The 7024-nt window shown below is 44.0% G+C and overlaps 1 long non-coding RNA gene across 1 annotated transcript; it reads left to right on the top strand.

Annotated features, from left to right (window-relative positions):
- The first annotated feature begins 1467 nt into the window (after positions 1 to 1467).
- Positions 1468 to 6357, top strand: LOC146756786 (uncharacterized). Its single transcript, XR_014937392.1, has 2 exons — positions 1468 to 1774; positions 6086 to 6357. It is a non-coding gene; the product is annotated as an uncharacterized LOC146756786 (long non-coding RNA).
- The last annotated feature ends 667 nt before the right edge of the window (positions 6358 to 7024 follow it).

The raw sequence follows: 7024 nt of genomic DNA, 5'->3' as shown, positions 1-7024 counted from the left end.
TGTCCCCTCCCTTGCTGTCCCTCCCCTTGGTGTCCCTGTCCCCTCCATTTTTGTCCCCTCCATTGGTGTCCACCATATTGGTGTCCGCCATATTGGTGTTTGCCATATTGGTGTCCCCCCCCTTGGTGTCCCCTCTATTGTTGTCCTCCCCATTGGTGCCCCATCCAATCATGTCCCCCCCCTTGCTGTCCGCCATATTGGTGTCCCCTCCATTGTTTCCCCCCTCATTGGTGTCCCCTCTATTAGTGTACCCTCCATTGATGTCCCCCCCCTTGCTGTCCCCCATATTAGTGTCCCCCCCATTAGTGTCCTCCATATTGCTGTCCACCATATTGCTGCCCACCATATTGCTGTCCCCCATATTGGTGTCCCCTCTATTAGTGTCCCCTCCATTTGTGCCCCCTCCATTGATGTCCCCCCCCTTGCTGTCCACCATATTGTTGTCCCCACTATAGTCGTCCCCCCCCTTGTTGTCTCCCCTCAGTCCTGCCCTGACTTTGACATTGGGGCCATCATGGGGGTCAACACCTGCAAGAGGAACAGCAGCTGCTTGGACGCCATTTTGTGGCCATTTTGAGGCCCTTTGGAAACCATTTTGTGACCATTTGGTGGCCATTTTGAGGCCATTTTGCGGCTGCTTGGAGGCCATTTGGTGGCCATTTTGAGACCGCTTGGAGGCCCATTGGAGGACATTTTGAGACCATTTTAAGGCCATTTTTTGGCCATTTTGAGGCCATTTTAAGTCATTACCTGTGACCTGGCTGCTCCTCCTTTTGCCCATGGCGCCGCTCACCTGAGGGGAACACACGCCCATTGAGCATTATTTCCTCACTATTTCCCCTCAAATCCCCCCTGACCGCCCGGTCTCTCTCACTCCACGTCCCAGAATAACACCGTTATCCCGCTATAACGAAGCCCAATGGCGCCCATCCCGCCCCAAGGCCCTTCCCGGTCCCGCCGCCATTTTGCTTCACCTCAGCTCCCGCCCAACGCCTTCCCGCCTTTTTCACACCGCGCGCTCTGCGCCTGCGCCGCGCGGGGGACGCTGGGAGTTGCAGTCCCCGGAGAGACGTAACGCGGCGCAGCGCGGGGGACACTGGGAGTTGCAGTTCGCGGCGCGCCGTAAAGCGCAGCGGGGTGCGGCGCTTTTGCGACAGCGTCGCCGTAAAGTGCGGAGGTGTTGGCAGCCCCGTAGGAGGAAGCGGTGAGTGGGGACAGACCGGGACCGGGGGGGTCCGATGGGGGGGGATCGAACGGCGGGGTCCAATGGGGGGGGATAGACCGGGGGGGTCCAATGGGGGGGGATAGACCGGGGTGGTCCAATGGGGGGGATCTAATGGGGTGGGGGTCCGATGGGGGGGGTTCAGTGGGGGAGGGGGGGGTACAACGGGGGGATCCAATGGAGGGCGGGGGATTCAATGGGGGGGGGATACAATGAGGGGGGATCTAATGTGGGGGGGGGTCCGATGGGGGGTGTACAACCGGGGGGGTCTGTGCTCTGTCTCAGGCATACAAGCCTGTTGGAAGGAGTGCATTGAGGCTGCAGCGCCCAGATGATAAACCTGAGTTTGCTGTCACCAGCAACCAAGCTTACGGTTAATTTCTGAAACAAGATTAGTGATAGTATTTCCACGCAGCTGGCACAGAAGCTTCTTGGATTACAGTGCTGACAACACACATTCACCAGAGCAAGCAATTACAAAAAAATTTCCCACTCCCACCAGAACTTGAAGGACAGAGACCAATTTAGGTTTCTTCACTCTCACGAAGGGGAGTAAGTAAGAAGGTTCACTCAGTAATTCAACCTTACAGAGGCTACTTAGTAATTCTGTGAATTTAAGGAATTATAAAATGATGGATAAAAATCAGAAGTATTTTGTATTTAAATATATGTATACATTATACAGTTATTCTAATGCGACATCAAATGATTACCATTTTGCCCACAGATGTGAGAACTGTTAAGAGAAAATATACTTGCTTTTAACCACTGTAGATCACCCATGGCACATACCTAAGGACAACATAACAGCTGAAAGCAGTAACTGGGAGAAACACTATACAAAGTATACAGATTGGGCTGCACGTGCGTCAAGTGATTTATTAACACAACGAGGTTGGGGGGGGAAGAAGAATTAAGTTTGATACCTGTTGTCTTCGTTTCTCCTCTTCAATAACAGCTTTGGCTTCTGCCTCTTTTATCTGTCCAGACATACAAAGTGATAAGTAACTGTTGTAAAAGCAGGTAAAACTATTATCTTACAGAGCCATAATTTATAGAACAGTTCTCAGAAAAGCGAGCAAAACCTTCACCAAGTGAGCTGTGAGCTTACTCAGATTCTAAAACATTCTGTGAAAAACCTCTATCAATTCATGTTTGAAAAACACGGAACATTAGAGACGCTACCATGTTATAAAACTAAACTTCTGACTAACTGGAAAATTCAAATGACAAATATAAAACCTGGGGAAAATATAAATATATATATTCATTAATACCAGGGAAAAATTCCTTAATAAAGTCACTCTAAGCTTTCAGTAACTCAGTCCTCAATTCAGCACACTGTACACTGATGGGTAAATCCTTATTTATGTATGTAATTTACACTCACACACTTCATTCCAAGTAGTTAAATATGCCCTGACTGCTAGAGCAAAAGGAAATCTCCACTTTTGTACCAAATGACATATTGGATAATGCATACTCATATTGTTCTACTGCTCTTGTTGTAATGGAAACTGTCAATGCAATTACATTTGCTTCACCATCAGAAAGTTTTATGAAAAATAAAACCTGGAACTGCAACTGATCACTCTACAGAACTGTTACATAGCATTCAAGACAGCAAATTAAATGCCAGAAACTTAAAGGAAAAAGAATGGCACAGAAAATATTAAAACATAAACATACAATGCATCTGAATCACAGTTCCTGCATTATTTTCATCCTACAATAACTAAAGAATGCAACGCCTAACATACATAAAGAACAATGGGATGGACTGGGTCCTGAATCACAGAATGGCCTGGGTTGAAAAGGACCACAATAACCATGGAGTTTCAACCCCACTGCTGTATGCAGGGTCACCAACCACCAGACCAGGCTGCCCAGAGCCACATCCAGCCTGGCCTTGAATGCCTCCAGGAAGGGAACAACCACAACCTCTCTGTGCAACCTGTTCCAGCACATCAGCACCCTCTGTGTAAAAAACTTCCTTCTAATATCTATCCTAACCCCCCCCTTCTTGTGCTGGTGGCCCCAGGCCTGGATGCAGTACTCCAGATGGGGCCTCACAAGAGCCAAGTAGAGGGCATCTCGCTCTCCTTGCTGGCCACCCCTTTTTAAATGCAGCCCAGAACACAGTTGGCCTTCTGTGCTGCAAGCACACACTGCTGGCTCATGTCCAGCTTCTCGTTCACCAGGACCCCCAAGTCCCTCTCCACAGGTCATCTCTCAAAGAGATCTTCCCCCAGTTTGTACAAATATCTGGGATCGCCCCAACCCGAGTGCAGCACCCTGTACTTGGCCTTATTGAACCTCATTAGGTTTCCATGGGCCCACTTCTCCAGCCTGTCCAGGTCCCTCTGGATGGCTTCCCTTCCTTCCAATGTATCGACAGCACCACTCAGTTTGGTGACATCTGCAAACTTGCTGAGGGTGCACTCGATGCCACTGTCTGTCATTGATGAAGATGTTGAAGAGCACCTGTCTCAAGACCAACCCCTAAGGGACACCACTTGCGACCAGCCTCCACCCAGACACAGAACCGTTGATCATAACCTTTTGGCTGCATCCAGCCAACCGATTCCTAATCCACCGAACAGCCTATGTACCTGCAGAAGCCCTTCTTGTTATCTTTCACTCCCCTTGCCAAGTTCAGCTCCATCTGTGCCTTGACTTTCCTAATCCTGTCTCTTCACACATGGACAACAGCTCTGTATTCCTCCCAGGCTATACAACACTGCTTCCACTTTCTGAACATTTCCCTCTTTTCCCTCAAGTTTAAGCTGCAGGTCCTTGCACATCCATGATAGCTGCCTGCCTTCCCTGCTTGACTTCTTCTGCAGGGGGATGGAGAGCCGCTGTGCTTTCAGAAGGGTGTCCTTAAAGAGCTGCCAGCTCTGTTCTATACCCCTGCCCTTAAAGTTGGTTTCCCAGGGGAAGCTGCTAAGAGATGTTTAACTTGGATTCATCAGGTAAAAAGCAGGTGATTGACAGGACACAAAATCCTGAAGACAGTGAAAGTGCCAAATAGTATTTTTCATTACACAAAAAGGCATATAGATGCAGCAAAGCCATCAAACATTAAGACACCAGCTCTATCTCTGAAATTCCCTCAGTCAGGCATCACTACAGTGACGGCAGTACCAGTGTGCTGGGTCAGTGTATGCGTATCTGCTGCTTGTACATGTTTCTTGGACCTCCAACTCTGCAGCCACTTAACACTACCTTAGTAAAATTAGATCTCAGAGTAATAGAATGCCCTAAGATGTAATGATATGATTGACAACTTGAAGTTAAAAACCATCTTGATCTCAATAACCAGTCTATATATGTATATATATATATTTATGTATCACATTTTGCACAGTAAAAATGGTAATTAACTAAGTAAGGTATGCACAGATGGAATTTGTTCCTACAAACTTAAGAGCTGTTGAAGACTAAGCAGAAGGCACACCAGCTCGTGCTTAAGAACACCGCAGCTCAAAGAGCGTGCTCTGTGCAAGCAGTTACATTTGTGGATTTTCAGATTTTTTTTTTTTTAAATTGTTAAACCATATATGAAATATCACTAACAATTTCATTTCACCTAGATAATGTCAGAGTGTCTCATCAGAAAAACACACAAAGGTCTTTTTAGTCATGAATACCTGAAATAGGAAAGTTTGGTTTGCAAAAACTGCAGCCCTATCCCTCCTGGTATTTCACTGCCATCTAATGGCAGAACATCAGTTCCAAAAGAGAAATCGGCCAGTGAACACAGAATGTAGCTTCTTTTGTACGCTGCTGTTGTCGTATTTGTGTAAGATTCCTGCACACGTTTGTGCGGAACTTCCTATGCTCACAGGAACCTGTAGTCATTTGCTTGATGCATTAGAATATTTTCCCAGTTGAATTCAATGGTACAGATAAAAACTAGGAAATATCTGCTGAAGTGAAACTGCAGCTGATGCTGCACCCCACTGAAATGTGCTCCTTTGTTGATGCAGACTTCTATGAATTCACCCCCCTTCAATGCACTCCATGCCCAATAAACTCACTTCCACACTTCACTAGGATGATTTGTTACTGCTGGTTTTTCTAGAAGTATATTCCAAGAGTCTTGGTGTTCAAGCTGATTGCAAAGGTGTAGAATTTGATTTACAGAGTACGTCTTAGAACTTGCCTGACAATCCTGAAATTCTGAGCAGAAACAGACAGATGTAGCTTTTACAGAACGAGGTTTTGGGTTGAATATTTAAATTATATATATCAGTATATTACATATACTACTAAGTTGATAAAAGTTAACCAGCTCATGCACCACTTCCTCATGTTTCCATAAAAGGCCTAGAAAAACAATGTGGATATTCTGTCTCTTTAGGTGAGATTATGCAGCAGTTTCTTTACTTCAAACAAAATTATTGGAGAGCATCCATGTTTACAATGGGCTGAAAAGCACATGCAGTTGCTGAAAGCTCTCTGTAATTGTGGCAGTCACCTAATACTGTGTGACAGGAACACACAAGATAACACTTTGCTAACCTTCAAAGTAAAAGTAAGGCCTAAATGAAGTGCTTCTATAGCTCTCACTAGCAGTAATGATTTTATTATCATTGATTAGCACTTCTTGGCTGAAGAGGAAATCTCCAGTTCCAATGTACATTAAAAATAAAGAGGTAATAGAGCATTACCTTAAAACAGTGTTTCATCAAGTGAGTTGACACTATCTACAAGTAGTGCAATTCTCAGCAATAAGCCAGATTCAATAGTCCAAAAATTAAATGTGCAATTAAACTGTACGCTGAGTTACACTGCATTTCTTGCTATTACTGTCTTGAAAAAATAATGATCTGCCTGTTTTTTCCAACTTTTCTCAAGGCAATGAAGATAACATAACTAAAATGGATACACCACCTCAGACGCCTTCCGTTTCATTTCCTTGCATAACGCATCACACTCCAGTGAAACTTGGCCTTCTTGTATCTTGCTGCACTGTACTTCCTGTTAAGTATAAATTGAATTGTTTGTAATTCATTTCCCTATATAAAAATTTAATTATAACGTTCATTTTGTTGGGAAAATTGTAAAACAATTTTATTCGGTATATTTACAGAATGAAGCTAATAAATAAATATTATTTGTAACTGTAACTGTATTCAAGCATCCTTTTCTATTTTCCTTCTTTCTGATAAGCTAAACTGAATCAAGAATAAATCAAGTGGTTCAGTTTAATTTTTCTTGTCTTTTTTTTTTTCACTTATTTATTTAAGACAAAGCAATATAACCTTGTGAACTGTTACAAAAGATACCATGCAAAGTAGCTAATAAGTAACTCTTCTGAAACTTCGTATCAATTCTCTAAACTGGCTGAAACTACAGGGCAAGGTCTGGTCATGGGAAGATCTCCCCTACTTCCTTCTCCTTCCTCCCCCTTACATTGAAGGCCAAAACAAACAAACAAACAAACAAACAACAACAACAACAGAAAAAAAAAAACAAAAAAAACCACCAACAAAACCAAAACAGAATACCAGCACAGAGAGAAAGTTATAATCTTATAATCTATACTACTAGGCTATGAAGAATTTTGTCAGGAAAGCACAGTAACATAGCCAGAAGCTATTCTGGTTTTCATGCTTTCTGACAATATGCAGAACAATTTTCATAGCATACAGCAAAATCCAAAAACTAACTTCTTCAGAGCAATTCCAGCACGCTAAGATAAACCACCTGCCTAGATGGTTAAGAATATGGTCCACTACAAGTTGTGGGTTACAAATTCAGGTGGTTTATACGACCTTGCATGTTTACATGCAT

The sequence above is a fragment of the Coturnix japonica genome, chromosome 26 (assembly GCF_054131305.1).
Source record: "Coturnix japonica strain WE chromosome 26, WE-NBRP24, whole genome shotgun sequence".
Taxonomy (NCBI): Eukaryota; Metazoa; Chordata; class Aves; order Galliformes; family Phasianidae; genus Coturnix; species Coturnix japonica.
This window is presented reverse-complemented; position numbering and strand designations above follow the sequence as displayed.